This window comes from Saccopteryx bilineata, chromosome 3 (genome assembly GCF_036850765.1).
Source record: "Saccopteryx bilineata isolate mSacBil1 chromosome 3, mSacBil1_pri_phased_curated, whole genome shotgun sequence".
NCBI lineage: Eukaryota > Metazoa > Chordata > Mammalia > Chiroptera > Emballonuridae > Saccopteryx > Saccopteryx bilineata.
In genome coordinates, this window is record NC_089492.1 from 227,362,555 (window position 1) to 227,389,808 (window position 27,254).

The 27,254-nt window shown below is 39.0% G+C and overlaps 1 pseudogene; it reads left to right on the forward strand.

The window, feature by feature from the left end:
* Nucleotides 1–27,254, forward strand: part of LOC136330000 (hsc70-interacting protein-like) — a 113,611-nt pseudogene that overhangs the window by 81,386 nt on the left and 4,971 nt on the right.

A 27,254-nucleotide genomic window follows, 5' to 3' on the forward strand; every position in this document is an offset into this window, starting at 1 on the left:
TAAAATAGGTATCTACGAAACAAAATAGCAATTATAAATATAAAGCAAATCATGGTTTCAAATTAATAAATTCAAAAGCTGGAATAAATGTTAGCATGAGTATAGTAGTCAAGAGAGTTATTGAATTAGAGGATGGTGCTAAAGATATCTCACTGACATAGATACAGATGGGACTGTAGTGATTGCGGAGGGGGAGGAAATGGCAAGGTGGAGGAAAGTGTGGAAAGGTAAATGGTGATGGACACAGACTTGATTGGGGGATGCTGAACACACAATATGGTGTACAGAGATATATCATTGAATTGGGTGTCTGAAACTGTATAATTATGTTAACCAGTGTCACACCAATAAAATTAAATTGTTTTTATTTAGAAATTAAGTTGAACAGGGTGACATTGATCAAGAAGAGTACATAGGTTTGCCTGACCAGGCGGTGGCGCAGTGGATAGTGCATCGGACTGGGATGTGGAAGACCCAGGTTCGAGACCCCGATGTCGCCAGCTTGAGTGTGGGCTCATCTGGTTTGAACAAAAAATGCACCAGCTTGGACCCAAGGTCACTGGCTCAAGCAAGGGGTTACTTGGTCTGCTGAAGGCCCGTGGTCAAGGCACATACGAGAAAGCAATCAATGAACAACTAAGGTGTCGCAATGTGCAACGAAAATCTAATGACTGATGCTTCTCATCTCTCCATTCCTGTCTGTCTGTCCCTGTCTATCCCTCACTCTGACTCTCTCTCTGTCTCTGTAAAAAAAAAAAAAAAAAAAAAAGAGTACATAGGTTTCAGGCAAACATTTCTATAGCATTTTAACGTAGATTATGTTTTGTACCCATAACCCAAACTCAAATTATTTTCCATCACCTTATATTTTCTCTTTTTTATACCCTTCCCCCCACTGCTCCCTACATCCTCTTCCACCTGTTAACCACTGCACATGTACCTGTCCATGAGTCTTAGCTTTATATTCCACTTATGTGTAAAATCATACAGTTCTTAGATTTTTCTGATTTACTTATTCCACTCAGTATAATGTTCTCAAGGTCAATCCATATTGTTGTAAATGACACTATGTCATCATTTACAAAGGCAAAGGAAGTAATGGCAAAAATAAATGAATGGTACTATATCAAAATAAAAAGCTTTGACACAGCAAAAAAAAAGAAAGAAAAGAAAGAAACTGACATTAAAAAATAGGCAGCCAACTAAACAGAAGAAGATATTTGCAAACAACAACTCTGATAAGGGGATAATATACAAAATATATAAAGAACTTACAAAACTCAGTGACAAACAAGCAAACAATCCAATTAAAAAATGGGGGGAGGACATACAAATGGCCAACAGATATATGAAAAGATGATCATCTTCACTAGCTATTTGAGAAACGCAAATTGAAACTACAATGAGATACCACCTCACACCTGTTAAACAGGCTATTATCAACAAGATAGGTAATAATAAGTGTTGGAGAGGCTATGGAGAAAAAGGAACCCTCATTCACTGCTGGTGGGAATGGAAAGTAGTACAACCATTATGGAAGAAAGTATGGTGTTTCCTCAAAAAATTAAGAATAGAACTACCATATGTTTCTGTGATCCCTTTACTAGGTATCTACCCTCAAAACTCGAAAACATTGGTACCTAAAGATGCATCACCCCTGTGTTCATCACAGCATTATTCACAGCGGCCAAGACATTGAACATCCAAACTGCCCCTCAATAAAGGATTGGATAAATATGTGGTACATATATACATTAAAATACTACTCAGCCTTAAATTACTTTAAAAAAAGAAATCTCATTGAAGGGAGGGAGCATAATGAGATAAAAAAATATTTTAAAGATAAGTGATGAAACATAAATAATGGTTGAAAATTTCAATCTTAATCTCAGATGTTCCAAATGAGAAAATTTAGAGACACAAAAGAAATATTTAATGAAATAATGGCTAAGAATTTCTCATAATTGAATAAAGACCCAGTACTCACATTGAATGAAAATTGCAAACAAAAAATAGAATACATAGAAGGAGAAGAGAAAGGAAGTCAGGAAGGCAGGAAGGTAGGAAGGAAGGAAGGTATGAAAGGAGGAAGGGAGGAAGGGAGGGAAGAAGGGAGGGAGGGAGGGAGGGAGGAGAAAGGAAGGAAGGAAGGAAGGAAGGAAGGAAGGAAGGAAGGAAGGAAGGAAGGAAGGAAGGAAGGGGATAAGAAGGAAGAAAAAAGAAAGAAAATTTATGCTTTTTTACATTAAAATAAAGCTCAAGAATAATGATATTTACCGATAGAATTCCTTAAATTTCACTTAAAAGTAATCAACTAAGCCTTTTAAGAGTTTTTATTTGAAAATAATAGATGACAAAAATATTAAAGTTATATCTTCAACATGACAGTATGTGGAAATAACTGTCAACAAAGAATTATCTGTATAAATTAATTACTGTGTAAAAGTGGAAATAAAATCAATATATTTTCAAGCACACAAAGACTAAGAAATTTACCATCCCCACACTCAAAATGAAATATCTAGAAAGCATGTACATTACTTGTAGGGAAAATAAACTCTCAAATAAGGAGAAAGAAACAAGAAATGATAAACAGACTGTATAGAAAATTATTCAAAAAGTTAGCTAATTAACTCTTGACAACTAAACTAGTAAACACAATTGTGTATCTATGTAGGTTTTAAAAATTGGTATTGAAATTTTAGATTGTATCATAGAAAATGGAGAGGGATTTTGAAAATGGTAATTTATTAGAAAGTTATAATTTTGTTTATAAAAAATAAGAGATGGTAAATAAGTTTAGAGTCTGTAAGAAACATAAATTTAACGTATAATAACTAAAAATAAAAATAGAATATAAAACTTTTTTTTTTGTATTTTTTTTTTCTGAAGCTGGAAACAGGGAGGAAGTCAGACAGACGCCCGCATGAGCCCGACCGGGATCCACTGGCATGCCCACCAGGGGGCGATGCTCTGCCCATCTGGGGCATCACTCTGTTGCGACCAGAGCCACTCTAGCGCCTGGGGCAAAGGCCAAGGATCCATCCCCAGTGCCCAGGCCATCTTTTACTCCAATGGAGCCTCGGCTGAGGGAGAGGAAGAGTGAGACAGAGAGGAAGGAGAGTGGGAGGGGTGGAGAAACAGATGGGCACCTCTCCTGTGTGCCCTGGCTGGGAATTAAACCCAGGATTTCCACAAGCCAGGTTGACGCTCTACCACTGAGCCAACTGGCCAGGGCCTAGAATATAAAACTTTTAAATCATCAGAAAACATTTTCAATCAAACATAAAACAATATTTGGGGAAATGTGTGAGTGGTACCTGTTAGATTCATGGAGTACTGATATGCTGGGGCTGCCAAGAGTGTAACTATTAAAGGAACAGGGAGTGCTGATATGACCCCTGTGAGGCTGAGAACAAAGAAGGTCAAAGACCCTTATCAGAAGTTTATGTTTGAAATTCGCCACTAAGCTAAAACTGGCCCCTGTTGCTATGCCAGCCCCTGTTGCTATGCTGCGTGTGACCTCCCTAGCCAATAGCTAAACTGCCACATCTGCTTCTGTATTATGCTTGCTCACTTAGGATATATAAGGACCTGGCTGTAAGTGCCAGGCATGGCTTCCGTTTGCAGCTCCTTGTGAGCACGGTGTCTCTGGATATCTTGGGAGTTCGCCCCTGCACAGGTTAAACTGGCCAATAAAGTAACGTCTTAACTCCTGAAAATCTCCGACATTTGTTCTCATGCCCCATGGATGCTACTTTTTGGGGGCTCATCCAGGATTCTCCCTTGGTGGAGTTTTCGGTCAGAGACCGGAAGGACAGCTCGAACTGAGTAAGTATTCACGGAGGATCTTCATTTGGTTTGGCTTTTGGGCTCCGGAGCACACAATCCTGAGGTAGTAGGTGGGACGCTGCTGGTAACCTACCCAGGGCTTTCAGAAGCGGGACGCTGCTCTCTGAAATTTGGATATTTGGATTTGTTAACTTTAGGAATGACCGGTCACATTAGGAATCTGTTTTGTGCTGCGCTGCGCTGCATTTTGTCTGAGCTCAAATGACTGAGTTGAGTGTGAGAGAGACAATTGTGTTCCTTGTGTTAATACTGTGTGTTGCCTGTATCCTACCCTTTCTTATTATTCCTGAGTCATCTAGGATGGGACAGCAAGTGTCTGTGCCGGGATGCCCACTCGAGTGCCTGTCGAAGAATTTTTCTGATTTCTTTTTTTTTTTAATTTATTTATTAAATTTAATGCAGTGACATTGATAAATCAGGGTACATATATTGAAAGAAAACCTCTCTAGATTATTTTGACATTTGATTGTGTTGTGTACCCCTCCCCCAAAGATAAATTGTCTTCTGTCATCTTCTATCCGGTTTTCTTGTGCACCTCCCCTCCCCCAACCCATCTCTCCTTTGTCGCCCCATCTCCCCTCCCCCCACCCCCCAACCCTGTTGCCATCACATTCTAGTTCATGCCTCTGAGCCTCATTTTTATGTCCCTTCTATGTATGGATTCATATAGTTCTTAGTTTTTTTCTGATTTACTTATTTCACTCCGTATAATGTTATCAAGGTCCATCCATGTTATTGTAAATGATCCGATGTCATCATTTCTTATAGCTGAGTAGTATTCCATAGTATATATGTACCAAAGCTTTTTAATCCACTCGTCCTCTGATGGACACTTAGGCTGTTTCCAGATCTTTGCTATTGCAAACAATGCTGCCACAAATATGGGGGTGCATTTCTCCTTTTGGAGCCATTCTATGGTGTCCTTGGGGTATATTCCTAAAAGTGGGATAACTGGGTCAAAAGGCAGTTCGACTTTTAGTTTTTTGAGAAATCTCCATACTGTATTCCACAGTGGCTGCACCAGTCTGCATTCCTACCAGCAGTGCAGGAGGATTCCCTTTTCTCCACATCCTCGCCAGCACTTATTCTGTGTTGTTTTGTTGATGAGCACCATTCTGGATGGTGTGAGGTGATATCTCATTGTGGTTTTAATTTGAATTTCTCTAATGATTAGTGATGTTGAGCATTTTTTCATATGCCTATTGGCCATCTGTATGTCCTCTTTGGAAAAGTGTCTATTCATCTCTTTTGCCCATTTTTGGATTGGATTGTTTGTCTTCCTGGTGTTGAGATTTACAAGTTTTTTATAAATTTTGGTTATTAACCCCTTATTAGATGTATTGACAAATATGTTTTCCCATTGTGTAGTTTGTCTTTTTATTCTGTTCTTGTTGTCTTTAGCTGTGCAAAATCTTTTTAGTTTGATATAGTCCTACTTGTTTATCCTGTCTTTTATTTCACTTCTCTGTGGAGATATATCAGCAAATATATTGCTCCGAGAGATGTCGGAGAGCTTACTGCCTATGTTTTCTTCTAAGATGCTTATGGTTTCACGGCCTACATTTAAGTCTTTTATCCATTTTGAGTTTATTTTTGTGAGTGGTGTAAGCTGGTGATCTAGTTTCATTTTTTTGCAGGTAGCTGTCCAATTTTCCCAATACCATTCGTTAAAGAGGCTGTCTTTACTCCATTGTATTGTCTTACCTCCATTGTCAAATATCAGTTGTCCATAGAACTGTGGGTTTATTTCTGGGTTCTCTGTTCTGTTCCATTGATCTATATGCCTGTTCTTATGCCAGTACCAGGCTGTTTTGAGTACAACGGCCTTGTAGTATAACTTGATATCAGGAAGTGTGATACCTCCCACTTTATTCTTCTTTTTTAAGATTGCTGAGGCTATTTGTGTTCTCTTTTGGTTTCATATAAATTTTTGGAATATGTGGTCTATATCTTTAAAGTATGTCATTGTTATTATAATTGGTTTTGCATTGAATTTATAGATTGCTTTGGGTAAAATAGACATTTTAATGATGTTTATTCTTCCTAACCATGAGCACAATATATGCTTCCACTTGCTTGTATCTTTCTTGATTTCTTTTATCAATGCTTTGTAATTTTCCGAGTACAAGTCTTTATTCTCCTTGGTTAAGTTTACTCCTAGGTACTTTATTTTTTTGGTTGTAATTGTGAAGGGGATTGTTTCCTTAATTTCTCTTTCTGACTGTTCATTGTTGGTGTATAAAAATGCCTCTGATTTCTGAGTATTGATTTTATATCCTGCCACTTTGCTGAATTTATTTATCACGTCCAGTAGTTTTTTGACTGAGACTTTAGGGTTTTCTATATACAATATCATATCATCTGCAAATAATGATAGTTTTACTTCTTCTTTTCCAACTTGAATGCCTTTTATTTCTTCTTCTTGTCTGATTGCTGTGGCTAGGACTTCCAGGACTATGTTAAATAAGAGTGGTGAAAGGGGGCACCCCTGCCTTGTTCCTGATCTTAAGGGTATTGCTTTTAATTTTTTCCCATTGAGTATGATGTTGGCTGTGGGTTTCTCATAGATGGCTTTTTATCATGTTGAGGTATGTTCCCTGTATTTCCACTTTGCTGAAAGTTTTGATCATGAATGGGTGCTGGATTTTATCAAATGCTTTTTCTGCATCTATTGAAATTATCATATGGTTTTTCTCCTTCTTTTTTTTATGTGATGAATCACATTGATTGATTTACAAATATTGTACCATCCTTGCCTCCCCAGAATAAATCCCACTTGATCATGGTGTATGATTTTTTCCATATATTGTTGGATCTGGTTTGCTAATATTTTGTTGAGGATCTTTCTTTGTGTTGTCTTTGCCTGGTTTTGGAATCAGAATTATGCTCGCTCATAAAAGGAGCTTGGAAGTCTTCCTTCCTCTTGAATTTTTTGAAATAGTTTGAGAAGGATAGGAGTTAGTTCTTTGAATATTTGGTAGATTTCTGTTGTGAAGCCATCGGGCCCTAGACTTTTCTTTGTTGGGAGCTTTTTGATAACTGTTTCGATCTCATTTGTTGTAATTGGTCTGTTTAGGTCTTCTGATTCTTCCAGATTGATTTTTGGAAGATTGTATGTTTCAAGGAATTTGTCCATTTCAACTAGGTTGTCTAGTTTTTTGGCATACAGTTCTTCATAGTATTTTCTTACAATATTTTGTATTTCTGTTGTGTCAGTTGTTATTTCTCCCCTCTCATTTCTAATTTTATTTATTTGAGTCCTCACTCTCTTTTTTTGGTGAGTCTACTTAAAGGTTTATCAATCTTGTTTACCTTTTCAAAGAACCAGCTCCTAGTTTCATTGATCCTCTGTATTGTTTCTTTAGCCTCTATGTCATTTATTTCTGCTCTGGCCTTTATTATTTCCTTCCTTCTAGTACATTTGGGCTTTACTTGCTGTTCTTTTTCTAATTCTATTAGATGCAGGGTTAAGTTGTTTATTTGAGCTTTTTCTAGCTTCTGAAAGTGTGCCTGTAGTGCTATGAACTTCCCTCTCGTACTGCTTTTGCTGTGTCCCATAAATTTTGAGTTGTTGTATGCTCATTGTCATTTGTTTCTAGGAATTTTTTTATTTCTTCTTTGATCTGTTTACAACAGGCCCCTTAACATTTCCTGCAGCATTGGTTTGGTTGTAATGAATTCCTTGAGTTGTTTTTTGTCTAGGAAGCTTTTTATTTCTCCTTCAATTTTAAACGATAGCCTTGCTGGATAAAGTAGTCTTGGTTGTAGGTTCTTGTTCTGCATTACTTTGAATATTTCTTGCCATTCCCTTCTGGCCTCAAGTGTTTCTGTTGAGAATCAGATGTCATTCTTATGGGGGCTCCTTTGTAGGTGATAACTATTTTTTCTCTTGAAGCTTTTAATATTTTCTCTTTATCGCTTAGCTTTGGTATTTTAATTATGATGTGTCTTGGTGTAGGTTTCTTTGGGTTTCTCTTTAATGGAGTCCTCTGTGCTTCTTGGACTTGTGAGAGTTTTTCTTGCATTAATTTAGGGAAGTTTTCAGCTATAATATGATTGAACAAAGTCTCTATCCCTTGTTCTTTTTCTTCTTCTTCAGGAACCCCTATGATGCAGATGTTATTTCTCTTCATGTTGTTACAGAGCTCTCTAAGGGTTTCCTCTGACCTTTTGAGTCTCTTTTCTCTTTTCTTCTCTGCTTTCATGCCTTCATTCCAGTTTTCCTCCAACTTGCTGATTTGATCCTCAGCTCTATTCTGTTTTTAATTCCTTCCATTGTGGTCTTTATTTCTGATAATGTATTTGTCATCTCCGACTGATTCTTTTTTATACTTGCTATTTCTTTATTTAGGTGTTCATAATGACCATCCATTGTTGTTCTAAGATTCGTAAGTATCCTTGAAATCATTATTTTGAACTCCGCATCTGGAAGTTTGATTATTTCCATATCACTCAGTTCATCTTTTGAAGGTGTCTCTTGTGGTTTCATTTGAATTGCACATCTTTGTCTTCTCATTGTCTGTTTTGGGGTTTTTTATTTGTAGAGTTGGTTGAGTCTAGGCTTGGTGTTTTCTGCCTCCAGTTTTCAGTTATTTCTAGGTCTTCTTGGGTTGGTAACAGCTGTTATCTGTAATCCACTTTCAGATTTGGGCAGCTCTGAAGTCTTAATTTGTTTGTTTTCTTAACAGGTGATAGTCTATTTACTGATCTCAGCAGGGGGTTTTTTTGAAACTGTATTCAGGAATGCAGTGGGTGTAACCTGAGACTCTGAGGGCCTCTTTAGCCAATTAATCTCTTTGAGGCAGGGTGTTTTCTCAGCTTCAGTAGGAGGAGGTGTATCTCAGATCTCCATGGAGACCTGAGTTACTGCCCCTCCTCCCCTCTTCTTGTTTTCAGCTGTGTCTTGTTGCGCTGATTAGAGCTGAATAGATGTCCGGAGGTCTCTGATCCGGAAGCAATTCAACTCTGTTTTGTGAAAAGTTCAGTCCCTCCTCCAGCGATGGCCACCTCCAGCACAGATGAGTCAGCTTTTTTAGTTCATCTCCTGCATTCTTAGCCCCTCACAGTCTGTCCCTCTCCCTGTCCTTTCCACTTGGGAGATAAGCTGGTCTTTTCAACACACCTCACTCTCTGGTTGCCAGGCAAGTGGCTGTGAGCAGTAGTTTCTGCCCTTTTCCCTGTGTGAGATCCCCTCTGGGCTCTCAGCCTCACCCTCCCTCCTCTGTTCCTGTAAGCAGGGGAGATTCAGGCACTCCCTACCAGGTTTTTTGTGGCTTCTTCTTTGCTCCTTGGTTTTTGAGAGCTGTTCTTGTAGTTCAGAGTTGGTTTTTCATGCTGATTTTTCTTAAATTGTTACGTATTCCAGTTTGGTGGTGAGAGCTGGGCATCTGTGCGTCTGCCTACTCCGCTGCCATCTTTTCCTCCTCCGGCCTTTTGGGTTTTTATGGCTTCAACATATCTTTCTGACTTGCCCTTTTCCAACAGTGATTATAATGGATTTGTGTTTCATGAATTGGTTTCTAAATCATTTCATAGAAAACTCTTTGTTCTTACATGATTCCATACATTGGTGGAACATAAAAATGAGACTAAGAGACATGGACAAGAGTGTGGTGGTTACCAGGGGTGGGGGGAGGGAGGACGCGGGAAAGAAAAAGAGAGAGGGTTAGGGGGAGGGGGAGGGGCACAAAGAAACCTAGATAGAGGGTGACAGAGGACAATCTGACTCTGGGCGAGGGGTATGCAACATAATTTAATGACAAGATAACCTAGACATGTTTTCTTTGAATATATGTACCCTGATTTATTAATGTCGTTCCATTAACATTAATAAAAATTTATTTAAAAAAAAAGAAAGAAAACTCTTAGTTCAAATGTTGGTTGATTTCAGTTATGCAGGGTGGAGGGTATCTAGAATTTTTCTGATTTTCAGAAGAGGGCTCAGGGGTATGGAGGTCCGCAGCCAAGTCCAGGTTTCCTCCAGACCTTGAGCCAGCTGGAATGGCCTGCATTTAATGTGGGATGGCCCACAGAGGGCACTTTTGACTTTCCAACTTTATTTGCTGTCAGGGCCACAGTCTATTAGGCACCCCACCCAGACCAATACCTGTATATAGATGTGTGGGTAAATATAGCCACTGAGCGGCCTAGGTATATCAGAAAGTGTCTGAAGGACAGCCAGCAGGGCAGGCGAGCGGTTTGTCTCGCTACAGGAAATGGGAAAGTTGGGAGGGTCAAAGAAAAGGAAAAGGGAGAAGCCCATTCCCAGACACGGCCTGGTGAACCGTCCAGACTTTACCCTGTTTTGCCTCCTCCTCCGGGAGGCGCAGCCATTTTGCCTCTCCGGGAGGTGCCGCCAGCACCAGATGCTGGTCCACGGGCAACTCTTCATCTGATCTATGTGCCTTTTTCCACTAGTGATTTATACAATTGGAAACATCAGAATCCCCCATTTTCTGAGAAACCTCAGGGACTAATATCTCTCCTTGAGACCATTTTTAGGACCCATCAGCCCACATAGGACAATTGTCAGCAGATTTTACAAACCCTCTTCACTTCTGAAGAAAGGGACAGAATAATGAGAGAAACTGCTAAGGCGGTATTAGGAGAAGAAAGGGAAACTTGGGAGGGAGGAAGGGAAATAGAAGATGTTCTCCCATCTCAACCTCCTACCTGGGACCCTAATACCTCTGGGGGAAGGGACGCGCTACTCCAGTATAGCAGGTCTTTGTTGAGGGGGCTCAAGGCAGCAGCTAGAAAGACAACCAACTTCAGTAAGGTTAGTGAAGTCATTCAGGGAAGAGAGGAATCCCCAGCAGCCTTTCTAGAAAGACTCATAGAGGCTTATAGAGTATATACCCCTCTAGATCCTGAGGCAGAAGAGAACAAGAGACTAGTCAGTATAGCCTTTGTGACTCAGGCCACTTCAGATATTAGGAAAAAGCTTCAGAAGATTGAGGGGCTTGAGGGAGAAAATAGAAGCAAGCTATTAGAGATAGCCCAGAAGGTCTATGTCAATAGGGATAATCCGGAGGTTGGCAGGGCGAAGGAAGTTGCCAAAATTCTGATTGCTGCCCAGAAACCTCCTCCCAAAGGGAAAGGGAGACAGCAAAAGGGCCAGGGATGGCGAATAGACAAGGATCAATGCACCTATTGCAAGGAGAAAGGACACTGGAAGAGAGAGTGCCCAAAGTTGAGGTCTGACAGCCAGAGGCCTAAACAAGCCCCAGAGGTATTGCTCCAAACCTTAGACTGACAGGGCCAGGGCTCCATTCCCGTCAGCTCCCAGGAGCCCATGGTCACCTTAACAGTCGAAGGAAAGCCAATAGACTTCCTAGTTGACACAGGAGCCACCTATTCAGTCCTAAAGAAACCATAGGGCCAGATGCAGAAGGCAACTACTAAGATAATAGGGGCAATGGGCAAAGCAGAAGCCTACCCATGGGCCACTGCAAGAATTACTGACTTAGGTCGAGGCATCATCACCCACTCTTTCCTAGTCATTCCAGACTGCCCTTACCCATGGCTTGGAAGGGACTTATTGCAGAAACTTCAGGCCACCATAACCTTCCGACGGGAGGAAAGTCCTATGGGGAACAAAGAGGCAGAGGTCAGCATAGAAGTAAATGTCCCACTGTCTGAAGAATACTTACTTGCCACTGTCTTAGAAGGTAAGGAGGCTGAGGAAGGGGTTCCAGACGCCCTGCGTGCCCGGGTACCTGAGGTTTGGGCGGAAACCAACCCCCCAGGTTTGGCTGCTCACCAACCGCCTGTCCTGGTGCAACTGCTTAGCACTGCTAGACTGGTTAGGATCAGGCAGTACCCGGTCCCAGCCCGAACTAGACAGGGAATCGCCCGGCACTTACAACGCCTGCTGGAGGCAGGCATCCTTCGAAGGTGCCAATCAGCCTGGAACACCCCGCTGCTTCCTGTCCAGAAACCAGGGAGCCAAGACTATCATCTGGTTCAGGACTTGCGGGAGGTGAATGCACAGGTAGAGACTATTCATCCCATGGTGCCCAATCATATACCTTACTGAGCTCATTGCCCCCAACCCATACCTATTATTCTGTCCTGGATTTGAAGGATGCCTTCTTTTGTATTCCCCTGGCACCTCAGAGCCAAGGGATCTGTGCCTTTGAATGGAATGACCCAGATAATGGACTGGTGGGGCAGTTCACTTGGACCAGACTACCACAAGGGTTTAAGAATTCCCCCACCATTTTTAATGAAGCCCTCAGCAAAGATCTGCAGGCTTTCCACTCCTCCCATTCGTTGATCGTACTGCTCCAGTATGTGGATGACATCCTCATAGCTGCCAAGGACGAAGGAGAGTGTGAGGAAGCTACCTCGGACCTGCTACAAGATCTCGGGTGAATGGGGTATCGAGTCTCCGCCAAGAAGGCCCAGATTGTGATGTAAAGTGTAAGTTATTTGGGGTATAACTTACAGGGAGGGCAAAGGACATTGTCCAGCCAGCGAATTCAGATGGTCTTGCAGATCTCTGAGCCTACTAACAAGAGACAGGTACGAGAATTCCTGGGTGCAGTAGGATACTGCCGATTGTGGATATTAGGCTTTGCAGAACTAGCTAAACCCCTGCACTAACTGACCAGGGGTAAGGAGGAGCAGTTCACATTGACAGATAAGGAGAAGCAAGCGTTTCATGCACTTAAAGAGGTCCTGGCAGCTGCCCCAGCTTTGGCCCTGCCAGATCTGGCCAAACCCTTTCAGCTATTTATAGCAGAAAGGGGTGAGGTAGCCTTAGGAGTACTGAGCCAGGAACTTGGGCCGTAGAAGAGGCCTGTCGCCTATCTGTCCAAGAAACTTGATCCTGTAGCCTCGGGGTGGGCAACATGTCTGAGGGCACTTGCTGCCACCTCCATACTAGTCAAGGAGGCTAGTAAATTGACTTTAGGGCAGGATATCAAAGTCATTGGGGAACACTACATAGAGCAAGTGCTGCGAGCACCTCCTGACAGGTGGCTATCTAATGCGCGGCTAACGCAGTATCAGGCTCAGCTGCTGAACCCTCCATCTGTTCAGTTCCTCAAAACTGCTGCCCTAAACCCAGCGACTCCACTTTGGTCCACAGTTGCAAACAAACCCTTGACACAGTAACTGGCTCTCGCCTGGACTTAAGGGATCAAGCATATCAGAAAGCAGACCTGACCCTCTTTACAGACGGAAGCAGTTTTATTAAGGATAGACAGTGACATGCAGGGGCAGCAGTGACCATGGAAAATAAGGTCCTGTGGCAGAAAGCACTGCCGGCAGGAACATCTGCACAAAGGGCAGAGCTAATAGGACTAACCTGAGCCTTACAGATAGCAGAGGGAAAAGTTGCCAACATCTATACTGACAACTGGTATTCATTTGCCACTGCCCATGTCCACGGAGCCATATACAAGGAGAGAGGCTTACTGACAGCAGGAGGGAAAGACATTAAAAATTGCAATTAAATTCTTGCCCTCCTAAATGCCATTTGGCTACCTATCAAAGTTGCCATCATCCACTGCAAAGGACACCAGAGAGGGGATTCACCTAATGTAAAGGGTAACAACCTAGCAGACTCAGCTGCAAGAGAGGCAGCCACTAGGCCACAAGAAAGCCTTCTGCCATTGCTGCCTAAGCCAACGCTACCTCCGGATCCTAGATATTTCCCAGAAGAAGAGCAGGAAGGGAGGCAGTTGAAAGGGAAGAAAAATCAACAGGGATAGATAGAGCTTCCTGAGTCCTGGCTCTATTTACCCCAGAGAATAGTAAGAGATATTCATACTAGTACCCATCTAGGACCAAACAAGCTAGAACAACTTATCAGGAAGTATTATGTAGGGCCTAACATCAGGGATATTGTCCACTCTGTTGTCTCGAGGTGCAGCATCTGTGCCAGAGTAAATGCGCAGAATAAGAAGCTACCCCCCTTTGTAAGGTATTGGGGGAAAACCCCAGGAGAACTGTAGGAAATAGATTTCACAGAGATGACCCCTAGGAAGTCAGGTTATAAGTATCTATTAGTATTATTAGACACCTTCTCAGGATGGGTAGAAGCATTCCCCACGTGAGGAGAGGTTGCTTCCACAGTCTGCGAAGTCTTATTAAGGGAAATCATACCTAGATATGACATTCCCCTACCCCTAGGATCAGACAATGGACCTGCATTCATATCCAGGATATCTCAAGAATTAGCCACTAAGTTAAGTATTAATTAGAAATTGCATTGCATTTATGGGCCCCAAAGTTCAGCACAGGTAGAAAGAATGAACAGGACTCTGAAGGAAACTATAATTAAGCTGAGAGGGGAGACCAGCAAAAACTAGGTTGAGCTCCTCCTTTTCACCCTTTTTAGAACTAGATGTACCCCCTATCTCAATAAATAGACCCCTTATGAAATCTTATTTGGGCAACCTGTGCCCCTTGTACCTCGATTGACCAGAGGGGAACTAGAGATTTCTAATCATAGTTTCCTCAAGTCCTTGCAGGCCCTGCTCCAGAGTAGAAAGAAAGGTCATTGAACTGAAGCCTTCCAGGCTTCATGGCCCCATCAAGGGACACATCCGTGCTGTGGAAAAAGGGACATGAGAAGGTTTTACAGGTTACTCAGCAAACTGTTCAAAGACTGTCCAAGAGGCACTTCTAGCAGTACATCACCCAAGGACTGACTCCCACGTAGACGGGTTCACACACCATGATCCTGAGCACCCCCACTGCTGCCAAGGTAGAAGGCATACCTACCTGGGTCCACCACAGCTGGCTGAAGCTTGCAGTCCCAGCAGAGACACCTTTGTGGACAGCGAAGACTGACCCCGCCAAACTTTGTAAGCTGACCCTGAAAAGGACAGCATGCCCTGCTTCAGCCACAAACCAGAAGTTAACTGGTCCACGCATGGCTAATGCCTAGAGGAACTAACTAAGGACTCTTTTAATCAGGCTTTAGGAAAAGGGAAACTAGGATAAAAAGAAAGTCAACTTAATTGTCACTAAAGGTTAAAGATTTTTAAATCAAGAGTTCTGACTAGAAAGGAATTATATGGTTTTGATAATAGAAGGTATGAGGTGTAGAGGTACTTTTGAAAGGAAAAGGAAAAAGTAAGTTGTTGTGAAAGCTGGTTATATATGAAAGTGCATAAAAGTTGAAGGTTTGTGTAAGTTGCAGAAAGGTTTGTATAAGTTGTAAAAAGTTAGTACAGAGAAGAAAATACAAGGCAGAAAGAAATTAGTGTAAGAATTTATTCTCTTCATCCCCTTAGCTCACTATGTTACTTACTGCTTTTACCGGACCCCTCATTTTGCTTATAGTAGGGGGGCCACCATTAGTCCGTATATTATCAACTGCCTCACGCAGTATGTACAAAAGAGAAATTAGTCCATAAAGCTTGTAGTACTAAGGGCACACTATCAGGGTGCCAGCACATACTAGGGAAGACCCTTGACCCAATTAACTTATAGCTACAGTTAAAGTAGAAAATTCTCATGAGCCCCAGCCTTATACCATTCTCCCCACTGATGAAGAATCAAGGGTTTCACTTTCAGAAGCTAGAAAAAGCTCAAATAAACAACTTAACCCTGCATCTAAAAGAATTAGAAAAAGAACAGCAAGTAAAGCCCAAATGTACTAGAAGGAAGGAAATAATAAAGATCAGAGCAGAAATAAATTACATTGAGGCTAAAGAAACAATACAGAGGATCAATGAAACTAGGAGCTGGTTCTTTGAAAAGGTAAACAAGATTGATGAACCTTTAAGTAGACTCACCAAGAAAAAGAGAGAGAGGACTCAAATAAATAAAATTAGAAATGAGAGAGGAGAAATAACAACTGACACAACAGAAATACAAAATATTGTAAGAAAGTACTATGAAGAACTGTATGCCAAAAAACTAGACAACCTAGATGAAATGGACAAATTCCTTGAAACATACAATCTTCCAAAAATCAATCTGGAAGAATCAGAAAACTTAAACAGACCGATTACACCAAAGGAGATTGAAACAATTATCAAAAAACTTCCAACAAAGAAAAGTCCGGGACCCGATGGCTTCACAACAGAATTCTACCAAATATTCAAAGAACTAACTCCTATCCTTCTCAAACTATTTCAAAAAATTCAAGAGGAAGGAAGACTTCCAAACTCCTTTTATGAGGCGAGCATAATTCTGATTCCAAAACCAGGCAAAGACAACACAAAGAAAGAAAATTATAGGCCAATATCTCTGATGAATATAGATGCTAAAATCCTCAACAAAATATTAGCAAACCAGATCCAACAATATATGGAAAAATCATACACCATGATCAAGTGGGATTTCTTCTGGGGAGGCAAGGCTGGTACAATATTCGTAAATCAATCAATGTGATTCATCACATAAACAAAAAGAAGGAGAAAAACCATATGATAATTTCAATAGATGCAGAAAAAGCATTTGATAAAATCCAGCACCCATTCATGATCAAAACTCTCAGCAAAGTGGGAATACAGGGAACATACCTCAACATGATAAAAAGCCATCTATGAGAAACCCACAGCCAACATCATACTCAATGGGAAAAAATTAAAAGCAATACCCTTAAGATCAGGAACAAGGCAGAGGTGCCCCCTTTCACCACTCTTATTTAACATAGTCCTGGAAGTCCTAGCCACAGCAATCAGACAAGAAGAAGAAATAAAAGGCATTCAAGTTGGAAAAGAAGAAGTAAAACTATCATTATTTGCAGATGATATGATATTGTATATAGAAAACCCTAAAGTCTCAGTCAAAAAACTACTGGACGTGATAAATAAATTCAGCAAAGTGGCAGGATATAAAATCAATACTCAGAAATCAGAAGCATTTTTATACACCAACAATGAACAGTCAGAAAGAGAAATTAAGGAAACAATCCCCTTCACAATTACAACCAAAAAAATAAAGTACCTAGGAGTAAACTTAACCAAGGAGACTAAAGACTTGTACTCGGAAAATTACAAAACATTGATAAAAGAAATCAAGGAAGATACAAACAAGTGGAAGCATATACCGTGCTCATGGTTAGGAAGAATAAACATCATTAAAATGTCTATATTACCCAAAGCAATTTATAAATTCAATGCAATACCAATTAAAATACCAATGACATACTTCAAAGATATAGAACACATATTCCAAAAATTTATATGGAACCAAAAAAGGACACGAATAGCCTCAGCAATCTTAAAAAAGAAGAATAAAGTGGGAGGTATCACACTTCCTGATATCAAGTTATACTACAAGGCCATTGTACTCAAAACAGCCTGGTACTGGCATAAGAACAGGCATATAGATCAATGGAACAGAACAGAGAACCCAGAAATAAACCCACAGTTCTATGGACAACTGATATTTGACAAAGGAGGTAAGGAAATACAATGGAGTAAAGACAGCCTCTTTAACAAATGGTGTTGGGAAAATTGGACCTGCAAAAAAATGAAACTAGATCACCAGCTTACACCACTCACAAAAATAAACTCAAAATGGATAAAAGACTTGAATGTAGGCTGTGAAACCATAAGCATCTTAGAAGAAAACATAGGCAGTAAGCTCTCCGACATCTCTCAGAGCAATATATTTGCTGATTTATCTCCACGGGGAAGTGAAATAAAAGACAGGATAAACAAATGGGACTATATCAAACTAAAAAGCTTTTGCACAGCTAAAGACAACAAGAACAGAATAAAAAGACAAACTACACAATGGGAGAACATATTTGACAATACGTCTGATAAGGGGTTAATAACCAAAATTTATAAAGAACTTGTAAAACTCAACACCAGGAAGACAAACAACCCAATCCAAAAATGGGCAAAAGAGATGAATAGACACTTCTCCAAAGAGGACATACAGATGGCCAATAGGCATATGAAAAAATGCTCAACATCACTAATCATTAGAGAAATGCAAATTAAAACCACAATGAGATATCACCTCACACCAGTCAGAATGGCGCTCATCAACAAAACAACACAGAATAAGTGCTGGCGAGGATGTGGAGAAAAGGGAACCCTCCTGCACTGCTGGTGGGAATGCAGACTGGTGCAGCCACTGTGGAAAACAGTATGGAGATTCCTCAAAAAACTGAAAATTGAACTGCCTTTTGATCCAGCTATCCCACTTTTAGGAATATACCCCAAGGACACCATAGAATGGCTCGAAAAGGAGAAATGCACCCACATGTTTGTGGCAGCATTGTTCACAATAGCGAAGATCTGGAAACAGCCCAAGTGTTCATCAGAGGACGAGTGGATTAAAAAACTTTGGTACATATATACTATGGAATACTACTCAGCCATAAGAAATGATGACATCGGATCATTTACAATAACATGGATGGACCTTGATAACATTATATGGAGTGAAATAAGTAAATCAGAAAAAAAAACTGAGATGAATCCATACATAGAAGGGACATAAAAATGAGACTCAGAGACATGAACAAGAATGTGATGGCAACAGGGGCAGGGGGTTGGGGGAGGGGGGATGGGGTAAAGAAGGAGAGAGGGGTTCAGGGAGGGGAGGGGCACAAAGAAAACCAGATAGAAGGTGACAGAAGACAATTTAACTTTGCGGGAGGGGTATACAGCACAATCAAATGTCAAAATAATCTAGAGATATTTTCTCTCAACATATGTACCCTGATTTATCAATGTCACTGCATTAAATTTAATAATAAAAAAAAAAAAGAATCAAGGGTTTGATTTATGCCCAAAAGAGATGTGGGAATGTTAGATTCAGGGAGTACTGATATGCTGGGACTGCCAAGAGTGTAACTATTGAAGAAACAGGGAGTGCTGATATGGCCCCTGTGAGGCTGAGAACAAAGAAGGTCAAAGACCCTTATCAGAAGTTTATGTTTGAAATTCGCCACTAAGCTAAAACTGGCCCCTGTTGCTATGCCGGCCCCTGTTGCTATGCTGCGTGTGACCTCCCTAGCCAATAGCTAAACTGCCACATCTGCTTCTGTATTATGCTTGCTCACTTAGGATATATAAGGACCTGGCTGTAAGCACCAGGCGTGGCTTCCGTTTGCAGCTCCTTGTGAGCACGGTGTCTCCGGACATCTTGGGAGTTCGCCCCTGCACAGGTTAAACTGGCCAATAAAGTAACATCTTAACTCCTGAAAGTCTCTGACATTTGTTCTCGTACCCGGTGGATGCTACAGTACCTAGAACCTACCTGCACATATACATACATACAGTTTTATGCAATTTCTCATGAATCTATGATTATTTAAAAAAAAGTTAACATAATTTGTGAGTAAACACATGCCTAATTTTCTTGTCAAATACAATGAAAAAGTTAAAAAATTAAAAAAATATAAAATTTTTTTATTTACAGTATGAGAATTTTTGCTATGTCAACCAATAGAAAAACACTGAAACTACTATAGATCAGAAAACAAAGAAAGGATATAAAAAACCATCAATGATAGATTACTTGTTTGGGGTAATAATTACACTGATTGCTTACATAGGTATAATATTTATACTGGAACAATTTCTTCAATGTTAGGAAAGAAAATACCTATTAATGAAAAATTCTGTACTCAGTAAAACTATCAGAAAAGAGGAAAGGAAGAATAAGGAAAATTTTAGATAAACAAAACTGAAAGAGTTTATAAAAAACCGAAAAAACTATATTTTAGAAAGAAAGAAAATAAGCCTAGACAAGAGAACTGAAATTCTTAATAAAAAATAGGAAGTCCAAAGAAAGGCAAAAAATATTGGTAAAATAAAAGACACATTGTTGGCATATCACAATAATAATCTTAATAATGTTTTCCAATGGGAATTAAAAATATGTAGAATTATACTGTAAATAGGATATAACTTGAGTGGATATCTATGAGGTCAATTATTATTTCATGTGAATAGATACCAGCACAAGAGAAAGTATTTCTAACATTTTCCTTCACAGAGATAACATTATTCCATCACTGCCTACAAAATATTAACGAATTCTTATTATGTTAAACCTGTTCATTCTGACTGCCTTTGCCTATTTATTTATTGGAATGAATAAATATGTTCACACATATCAAATGCACACATATCAAAAATAGAAGCAAGAACTGATAACCATTTAAAACTGCACACCAATCCCTTACCTGCTAAATGACACCCTTTTTAACTGCACTTCTTTCTTATTCATTTAAATTAATATAGAGCCATGTATCATTTTTTTAACATTTTTTTGCTTTTTTATTTATTCACTTTAGAGAGGAGAGAGAGAGAGAGAGAAGCAGGAACTCCCATATGTGCTTTGACCAGACAAGTGCAGGTTTTCAAACCAGCGATCTCTGTGTTCCGGGTTGATGCTTTATCCACTGCGCCATCACAAGTCAGGCCAAGGCACATATCGCTTTTAAAAACAATATTCTATGGCCTATGCACATTTTTAGAAACAGTATTCTCAAGTCTGTTATAAAATACACTTTAAAAAATAAAGTATAATATAAATTGTTGTTAATGACTTTTTCTAACTTGCTTTCATTGTTAGTAAGAATAGTTCTGCTAATAGCTGCTTTGGTACCTCTCAATTGCTACACTTTGACTAGCATTTACAGTTCTTAAAATTTGTACACTTTTTTAAAAGATTCAAACTGCATTTATTTTTACAATATTTAGGTCGAATAATAAGAAATGTGATAACCAAAAGAAGTGTTGCTAGTCCCATTACTTTGCTGAGGATAGTGATTTAGGAAAAGCCTTAGAGGCTTGCCTAAAGTCACTGAACAAGAAGGTAGCCAACTTGTATGTAGAACACAGATTGCCTAAATCTTTATAAAAAATGAAATACACCTTTTTTCCTTGATACCCGTGCACTTTCCATTACATATTGATACTTTGACAATATTGATTCAAGCCAGACCAGGTAGTGAAGCAGTGGATAGAGCATCACACTGGGGCACGGGGAACCCAGGTTAAAAAACCCGAGGTCACCAGTTTGAGCATGAGCTCATCTGGTTTGAGCAAAGCTCACCAGCTTGAGCCCAAGGGTGCTGTCCTGAGCAAGGGGTTACTTGGTCTGCTGTAGTCTCCCAGTCAAGGCACATATGAGAAAGCAATCAGTGAGCAACTAAGGTGCCGCAATGAAGAATTGATGCTTCTGCTTCTCATCTCTCTCCCTTCCTGTCTGTCTGTCCCTATCTGTCCCTTTCTCTGTCTATGTGACACACACATACACACACACAAAATATTGATTCAAGTAGTCTGTAAAATGGATATAACAATATACTTCCCAAAGACAATGCAAAGAAACCACCTATTTCTGAAATTACATATATAATTTTTCATTAATTATCTGTACTGTTTACAGCATACTCATTAGAAGAAAGATACCCTAAAATTAAAATATTTATCTTCTCTAATTATTTGCTGTTAAATCTTGTTTAAGAGTCCTTAGGGAGGAAAAATAGTATTATCAAAGTCTTCAGAATCAATCATAAGGAAAGTTATTTACAAGCAGAGAAAATAAATGTGGAATATCTACTTTGAGATACTAAATGTTCTGTATAATAAAGCAATACATTTTGAGGCCTGTCATGACAATATCCTAAAAAATTTCCATACCTCACCACATGGTTTGAGCAATTACAATTAATTCACCATCTGATAACATTTATTGAGAACTGTCATGTTCCAATGCTATGTCAACTTTTTGAATACAGAGAAACATATGGCAAAATCACTGTTTTCTAAGATTTTGCATATCAATGGGAAATAAAAAGACAAGGACAATCCAGACTGAATTTTTATTACTTGCCTTATTATATGACATGTTCTGTGATAAATTAGTATATCAAATTAATGACTTCATGATTCTCAATCCCACTGTTCAGATAAAGAAATGGAGAAAAACCATATAATTTACCCCAAAATTCATACCTAGTACTTTGTAGAACCATTTTGTAACTAAGTCTATTTTTCTCCAAAATCTACCATAATGCATGCTTCTTCAGAGGAGCCTACCAACAATTAAGGTAAAATGTAATCATTTCAGGGGGTTAATTTTCCATGTGCTATAAGGATCACTAAGGTGAAGACCGGCTAAAGTGCTGGGTGAGGGTGAAAGTAGGGATACTAATCTAGGAACACATTGGAGATAGTCACATTTGTTACAAGAAAAAAAAATCTAGAATTTTCAGAAAATGAGAACATACATGAAAAGTCTCACAGGTATGAAAGCATGGTTTATTTCAAATAATGTAAGGAGTCTACCTAGCATGCCTAGAACATAAGATGCAAATTGGAAGGAGGGGTGGATAAAGTTGGAAAAGAAGAGAGCCAGAACAAGAATAGCCTTGGTGGAGAGGAGGTAAGCACAGTAAATGGATCCTGGTAGTCCAGTGAAGTGCTTTACCTGATGAAGGGTAGAAATTAACTTGTTACTTTGATTCAATACATATTTTAGAAGAATAATTCTAGGTTTATGGAGTAAAAAGAAGAAGTGAATTTAAGCAACCATCTGAGAAGTTACTACAAATATCTAGGAATAAAATCAACTGTTTTTTGCTTTACCTTCTGAAAATCAGGGCTATTTTATATCCTATTTTGTTGCATCCATGTTTCTTATATAAAACTTAATCCGGGTAGATTCCTGCCGCAACCTTAGCTGCGCCTGCCGCCTCCTGCCACTTTCTGCCACTTCCCAACCGTGGATCCCCGCAAAGTGAGCGAACTTCGGGCGTTCGTGAAAATGTGTAAGCAGCATCCAAGCATTCTGCTCTCCAAGGAAATGTGCTTCCTGAGGGAGTGGGTGGAGAGCATGGGAGGTAATATACCACCCGCTACTCATAAAACTAAATCAGAAGATAATATCAAGGAGCAAAAAAAAAAAAAAAATGGTAAGAAGGTGGAGAAAGATATAAAGACAGAAGGACCGTCAAGTGAGAAAAGTGATCTTGAAATTGACAATGAAGGTGTGGTAGAACCAGACACTGATGTCCCAAGAAATGGGAGATGAAAATGTAGAGATAACTGAGGAGGTATGATGGACCAGGCAAATGATAAAAAAAGTGGCTGCTTTTGATGCCCTAAATCAGTGGTCCCCAACCCCCAGGCCGCGGACCGGTACCGGTCCGTGGGCCATTTGGTACCAGTCCACAGAGAAAGAATAAATAACTTATATTATTTCCGTTTTATTTATAGTTAAGTCTGAACGATGTTTTATTATTTTTTTAATGACCAGATTCCCTCTTTTTTTTTTTTTTTTTTTTTATAAATTTTTATTAATGGTAATGGGATGACATTAATAAATCAGGGTACATATATTCAAAGAAAACATGTCTAGGTTATTTTGTCATCAAATTATGTTGCACACCCCTCGCCCAAAGTCAGATTGTCCTCCGTCACCCTCTATCTAGTTCTCTGTGCCCCTCCCCCTCCCCCTAACTCTCTCCCTCCCTCCCTCCCATGTCCTCCCTCCCCCCCCACCCTTGGTAACCACCACACTCTTGTCCATGTCTCTTAGTCTCATTTTTATGTTCCACCAATGTATGGAATCATGTATTTCTTGTTTTTTTCTGATTTGCTTATTTCACTCCTTATAATGTTATCAAGATCCCACCATTTTGCTGTAAATGATCTGATGTCATCATTTCTTATGGCTGAGTAGTATTCCATAGTGTATATGTGCCACATCTTCTTTATCCAGTCTTCTATTGAAGGGCTTTTTGGTTGTTTCCATGTCTTGGCCACTGTGAACAGTGCTGCAATGAACATGGGGCTACATGTGTCTTCACGTATCAATGTTTCTGAGGTTTTGGGGTATATACCCAGTAGAGGGATTGCTGGGTCATAAGGTAGTTCTATTTGCAGTTTTTTGAGGAACCACCATACTTTCCTCCATAATGGTTGTACTACTTTACAGTCCCACCAACAGTGAATGAGGGTTCCTTTTTCTCCACAGCCTCTCCAACATTTGCTATTACCTGTCTTGTTGATAATAGCTAATCTAACAGGAGTGAGGTGGTATCTCATTGTAGTTTTGATTTGCATTTCTCTAATAACTAATGAAGCTGAGCATCTTTTCATATATCTGTTGGCCATTTGTATCTCTTCCTGGGAGAAGTGTCTGTTCATGTCCTCTTCCCATTTTTTTATTGGATTGTTTGTTTGTTTGTTGTTGAGTTTTATGAGTTCTTTGTAAATTTTGGATATTAGGCCCTTATCTGAGCTGTCGTTTGAAAATATCAGTTCCCATATAGTTGGCTGTCTGTTTATTTTGATATCAGTTTCTCTTGCTGAGCAAAAACTTTTAATTCTGATGTAGTCCCATTCATTTATCTTTGCCTTCACTTCTCTTGCCATTGGAGTCAAGTTCATAAAATGTTCTTTAAAACCCAGGTCCATGATTTTAGTACCTATGTCTTCTTCTATGTACTTTATTGTTTCAGGTCTTATATTTAGGTCTTTGATCCATTTTGAATTAATTTTAGTACACGGGGACAGGCTGTAGTCGAGTTTCATTCTTTTGCATGTGGCTTTCCAGTTTTCCCAACACCATTTGTTGAAGAGGCTTTCTTTTCTCCATTGTGTGTTGTTGGCCCCTTTATCAAAGATTATTTGACCATATATATGTGGTTTTATTTCTGGGCTTTCTATTCTGTTCCATTGGTCTGAGTGTCTATTTTTTTGCCAATACCATGCTGTTTTGATTATCGTGGCCCTATAATATAGTTTAAAGTCAGGTATTGTAATGCCCCCAGCTTCATTCTTTTTCCTTAGGATTGTTTTGGCTATTCGGGGTTTTTTATAGTTCCATATAAATCTGATGATTTTTTGTTCCATTTCTTTAAAAAATCTCATAGGGATTTTGATGGGAATTGCATTAAATTTGTATATTGCTTTGGGTAATATGGCCATTTTGATTATATTTATTCTTCCTATCCAGGAACAAGGAATATTTTTCCATCTCATTGTATCTTTTTCGATTTCCCTTAACAATGCTTTGTAATTTTCATTATATAGGTCCTTTACATTCTTTGTTATGTTTATTCCTAGGTATTTTATTTTTTTTGTTGCAATCGTGAAGGGGATTATTTTTTTGAGTTCGTTTTCTAATATTTCATTGTTGGCATATAGAAAGGCTATGGACTTTTGTATGTTAATTTTGTATCCTGCGACCTTACTGTATTGGTTTATTGTTTCTAATAATCTTTTTGTGGAGTCCTTCGGGTTTTCGATGTATAGGATCATATCATCAGCAAAAAGTGATAGCTTTACTTCTTCTTTTCCGATATGGATGCCTTTTATTTCTTTGTCTTGTCTGATTGCTCTGGCCAGAACTTCTAGCACCACGTTGAATAAGAGTGGAGAGAGTGGACAACCCTGTCTTGTTCCTGATTTAAGATAGAAAGTCCTCAGTTTTATGCCGTTTAATAGGATGTTGGCTGATGGTTTATCATATATGGCCTTTATCATGTTGAGATATTTTCCTTCTATACCCATTTTGTTGAGAGTCTTAAACATAAAATTGTGTTGTATTTTATCAAAAGCCTTTTCTGCATCTATTGATAAGATCATGTGGTTTTTGTTCTTTGTTTGTTGATATGGTGTATTACATTAACCGTTTTGCGTATGTTGAACCATCCTTGAGATTCTGGGATGAATCCCGCTTGATCATGATGTATTATTTTTTTAATATGTTGTTGTATTCGGTTTGCCAGTATTTTGTTTAGTATTTTAGCATCTGTATTCATTAGAGATATTGGTCTGTAGTTTTCTTTCTTTGTGCCATCCTTGCCAGGTTTTGGTATGAGGGTTATGTTGGCTTCATAAAATGTGTTTGGAAGTATTGCTTCTTCTTCAATTTTTTGGAAGACTTTGAGTAGAATAGGAACCAAGTCTTCTTTGAATGTTTGATAGAATTCACTAGTATAACCGTCTGGGCCTGGACTTTTATTTTTGGGGAGGTTTTTAATAGTTTTTTCTATTTCCTCCCTGCTGATTGGTCTGTTTAGGCTTTCTGCTTCTTCATGACTCAGTCTAGGAAGGTTGTATTGTTCTAGGAATTTATCCATTTCTTCTAGATTGTTGTATTTGGTGGCATATAATTTTTCATAGTATTCTACAATAATTCTTTGTATTTCTATGATGTCTGTGGTGATCTCTCCTCTTTCATTTTGGATTTTATTTATTTGAGACCTGTGTCTTTTTTCTTTGGTGAGTCTTGCTAAGGGTTTGTCAATTTTGTTGATCTTTTCAAAGAACCAGCTCCTTGTTTTATTGATTTTTTCTATAGTTTTTCTGTTCTCTATTTCATTTATTTCTGCTCTGATTTTTATTATCTCCTTTCTTCGGCTGGTTTTGGGTTGTCTTTGTTCTTCTTTTTCTAGTTCCTTAAGGTGTGAAGTTAAGTGGTTTACTTCGGCTCTCTCTTGTTTGTTCATATAGGCCTGAAGTGATATGAACTTCCCTCTTATTACTGCTTTTGCTGCGTCCCAGAGATTCTGATATGTCGTATTTTCATTTTCATTTGTCTGTATATATCTTTTGATTTCTGCACTTATTTCTTCTTTGACCCATTCATTTTTTAGAAGTATGTTGTTTAGTTTCCACATTTTTGTGGGTTTTTCCCCCTCTTTTTTGCAGTTGAATTCTAGTTTCAAGGCTTTATGATCAGAAAATATGCTTGGTACAATTTCAATTTTTCTAAATTTGCTGATATTGTCTTTATGGCCCAACATATGGTCAATTCTTGAGAATGTTCCATGTACACTAGAGAAAAATGTATACTCTGTCGCTTTGGGATGAAGTGTCCTGTAGATGTCCATCATATCCAGGTGTTCTAGTATTTCGTTTAAGGCCACTATATCTTTATTGATTCTCTGTTTGGATGACCGATCTAGAGCCGTCAGCGGTGTATTGAGGTCTCCAAGTATGATTGTATTTTTGTTAGTTTTTGTTTTAAGGTCAATAAGTAGCTGTCTTATATATTTTGGTGCTCCTTGGTTTGGTGCATATATATTAAGGATTGTTATGTCTTCTTGATTCAACTTCCCCTTAATCATTATGAAATGACCATTTTTGTCTCTGAGTACTTTTTCTGTCTTGTAGTCAGCATTATTAGATATGAGTATTGCTACACCTGCTTTTTTTTGGGTGTTGTTTGCTTGGAGTATTGTTTTCCAGCCTTTCACTTTGAATTTGTTTTTATCCTTGTTGCTTAGATGTGTTTCTTGTAGGCAGCATATAGTTGGATTTTCTTTTTTAATCCATTCTGCTACTCTGTGTCTTTTTATTGGTAAGTTTAATCCATTTACATTTAGTGTAATTATTGATACTTGTGGGTTCCCTACTGCCATTTTATAAATTGCTTTCTGTTAGTTTTGTATCTAGTTTGATTCTTCTCTTTTGTTTTTCTATCATTTGTTTTTGTTTGTTTGTGTT